This window comes from Brassica oleracea, chromosome C3 (genome assembly GCF_000695525.1).
Source record: "Brassica oleracea var. oleracea cultivar TO1000 chromosome C3, BOL, whole genome shotgun sequence".
Lineage (NCBI taxonomy): Eukaryota > Viridiplantae > Streptophyta > Magnoliopsida > Brassicales > Brassicaceae > Brassica > Brassica oleracea.
In genome coordinates this window covers 23,644,659-23,648,704 of record NC_027750.1, presented here as the reverse complement: position 1 = coordinate 23,648,704, position 4,046 = coordinate 23,644,659, and positions in this window count along the sequence as shown.

The window sequence follows — 4,046 nt, the reverse complement described above, 5'->3', positions numbered from 1 at the left end:
AAAAAAAAAAGATGTTTTAGAATTTGCTGGTAATATTATTAAGAAAATAAATGATAGGATTGTTAAATGTAAGGATTTCCTATGGATGATTAAAAATGAAATATTACATGTGAAATAAGTCATGATTTCTATTTTAATAGATAAGATGGTGATTAGTTTAGATTAATTAACTTTGAAATAAATTTTGAAATGATCCTGAAAATATTTTTTAAAAGATTTTGTATAATTTTTAGGTGATGTTATTAGGAAAATAAATGATATGACAAATTAAATGTAAGGACATCTTAGTAGATGGTTCAAAAAGAAATATCATACCTGAAAGAAGTCACGAGTTCTATTTTAATAAATAAAATATAAGAATTTCCTGAGAGATGGTTAAAAATGAAATATCACATATGAAAGAAGTCATAAATTCTATTTTCATAGATAAGATGATTTTTATGATAGTTTAATATAAATTAATTCATTTTTGGAAATAAATTTAAAAAGATCCAAAAAAGATTTTCTAGAATTTTTAGGTGATAGTATTAGAAAATAAATGGTAGGACAAATAAAAATGCAAGGACTTCTTAGTAGATTGGTTCAAAAAAAATATCATACATAAAAGAAAAATCATGATTTCTATTTTAGTAGATAAGATTAGCAGGTCAAGTTTCTTAGCATACACTTTTCTAACTTTAAAACGGCCAATGCAATAATAATAATCATGGATATATTAACAAAGTCCAATGCCTTAAAATAGGAGAATCTGGAAAAGTTAAATTGTTTGATGATAATATATTTGTAAAAATAATGTAAATGAAAATCCTTAAACATGAATATTTGCAAAAGTATGATAATTTTCACACCTTAACTTTTACAAATATTATTTTTTGTAGCTGACCTTTTATAAATATTTGCACAAAAATATGATTATATAAGCTTAAAGCTTAAATCTTAGATTTTGATATTTCATGGTTCATTAGACAGTGTTATGATATTTCAGCTTGTACTAGATAGTACAAAAATGGAAGCATGCTTGCCTATAAGGTTCATCGAGACGTAGCATATGTTGGAACTCGTTTTTGACAAAGTGGTGTGGACCAATTTTCCGATGGGTTTTTCGACGGAGACGTCTGTCGGAAGAACCGGAACTTGGGCACGATGCAATCGTCACCGTGAACACTATGAGTTAGTGTATTTGGTTGTCAAAATCAGAGTTGTGTTGAATGAGAAATGGAGGTCCAAAGTGAGTGACTTGCAAAACTTATAAAGTTTTAAATTTGGTTAAATATAAAATATTTAGCAAATTAGATCACTTTGGATATATGGGTTGGAATTTGAATTTAAATTTGTTAATTGGACATTATGTCAATCAACTTATTTAGTTATTCTTATTCATGATAATTTGTATATTTATATATAAAATTATAAACCCAAGCAAAGTATAATAAAGGTTGTTGAATTGGTCAAAATCAAAATCAAGATATTACTTTGCAAAGCTAACTTACAAGAATCTTGGAAATCAATGCCATTACTACAATTGATTCGTACGTTGGCTGACTCCTTAGATTGCATAACGTGCACTTCCTTTTGATTATAAAAGGAGAGCACTTGTGTAGAAAGCAACACACCCGAGACAATTATTATTATTTTTTCTTCTTTCTCTTTGATATTTTCTTTGAGTTTCGGAGTATACACAAAACTAGTTTCGCCAGGCTTCTGATAGAGTGACGCAAATCATAAGATTTTTTGCAGTTGTATCTTGGGACTCATTACGTTATCGAACTGTCGCACTACGGGACGTATTTTCAGTTAAGGAAAGAGATAATATATCGTCTTTTTAATCTTTGGTATAGTTTTTATCAAATTTATTCTTTACAATATTCAGTTCTCAATCGTTTATATAATACGGTCTCATCAATATATTCAGGTAATGTATTGTATTCCCATCGTGTGTTCACTATACTTCTTTCCCAGTTGAACTCTCTGAGTCATTACACAGCATTCCTCATACTTTTTTTTATGGAAGTTAGAGTGCAGAGTGGTTTTACTCAATTGATGTTTTTGTTCAGGCTCGAACATGGCAGCGAGATTCAAGGGATATGACTTCTTTGCAACCAACTCCAGCTGCTGCAGTTGATGTTAGATACCATTTGATGTCTGTGGATTATGTTTTCCAATATTCGATTATCTTACGGCTCTTAACTTATTATATATATCAATGTTTCAGATGCTTCCCCCAGTTGCCTATTCAGATAACCCTTCCACCAGCTTTGCTGCCAAGTTTGTTCACTCGTCTCTAAACAAGAACCGTTGTTCAATCAACTGTGTAGTGGTATATTCCTGTGACAGCTGCTTGAATTATATTCTACTCTGTTTGCTCTGTTTGCGATGTTTATATATATGTTGATCCCTCTCTTTTGGCAACTTATTGCGAACAGAGACCAATATTGCGAGTATGAAGTGGTTGACGATGATGATGAGTATGATGACAACACACCTGAGTAACTCCCACACTCGTCCAAGCCGTTCTCATATCATTTAAATTTTTCGGATACAAATAGGATTTGTATTTTATTTCTCATAACTTTGGAAGTTCTAGGCATGACTGATTACTATCATTGTGTCTCATTCCAAACATTATTCCGTAAGATTATAGTTACTTTATTCTACAAAATCAAGTCGTAATCATGTATTATCTTGTGCTAAAGCTGATTATGGAAAAAAAAAGACTTTACCAAAAATTTATTTTAATAATCTTTGTTTTAATGTTTTTTATTTTAAAATCTATGTTTAAACTTTTATGTTTGATTTTGTTCATTTAATAAATAAATTTAATCTTTGTTTAAAATTTTATGTTTAAAAAAAGTTTAATCTTTTTTTATTGTTAAGAAACTTAATTAAGAAACCACCAATAAACCACTATAATTAAGTGTTTCTTAACAAAGTCTCTTATCATAATATTAATAGTTAAAAAATGATTAAGAGACACTCAGAGGTTTTACCAATGAACATGTTCTAAGGTGGGACATGACTGAATGAAAGTGATGGTAGTTACTCGGCCAATGTCACAATCTCCAACTATTTCAAAGATAACGACAGAATATTATCGCCATGGAGATTTGCGTGGTTATGGACCAGACAAGAAACCCTGGTGAGCACTTTGGGTGCTAACGCTAAAGAAACACAACAAGGCGCCTTTATTTCTCTCACTAGCGACACGTACTGCTTCTTGAAGGACGTGACCTTAGTGGACTTGCCGTCACAAACTAATGATAATTGCAAAGGAGGTGTGGTTGTTCCGGGGTTTAGAAATGCTGTCATGACGGAAAACTCAACTTCATTTCATATTACTGTTAGCCATTATAATAGAGGCTATCATACCCTGCCTGATGTAAGGTTGGAATACGAAAGTGAATGTGATGCATTAAAGCGAGTAACTGGTACTCCGGATTATCTGAGTAAGTCCATTGAATTATATAGCGTTGGCGCATCATATCATATGCATACCCTCCTCTTTTGTTAGCTTTTACGTTCTGTTCATGTCCTCCCTTTTTGTAGATACGTGGAGGACGACGTGCATTCTCTCCATCGCCAAATCTAACAAGTTCCACGAGATCCATGGAGACCTATGAAGTTGTAGTTGTTGAATATTTTTAATTTTTGGTTTCTGTTATGAAATAACTTATAATTTATAGTATCGAGAAATTTAAATAAGAGTAGAATTTAATACCCGTAGGAAGCAAATAACACTACTATAAGTGAGAGAGTTTATTATAAGTAAGAAGAAGAAGATGTAATGGTTCTTTTCTTATAAACTATTGTTCTTGTTTATGGTGTGCAAAATAGTGAGATGAGTGATGGTATTTATAGTGAACAACAATGCATAAAATATCAAAGATGGTGCTTGATTTGGTAAATGAGTGGGTGATCATAGTGCTTGATGAGTAGATGATCATAGTGCTTGAGTTGGTAAAGGAGTGGAGGATCATTTCAAAGTTTATCTTATAACACTCCCCCTTGATCATCCATCTTGTATTAAATTAAGTTTCGTAACACTCCCC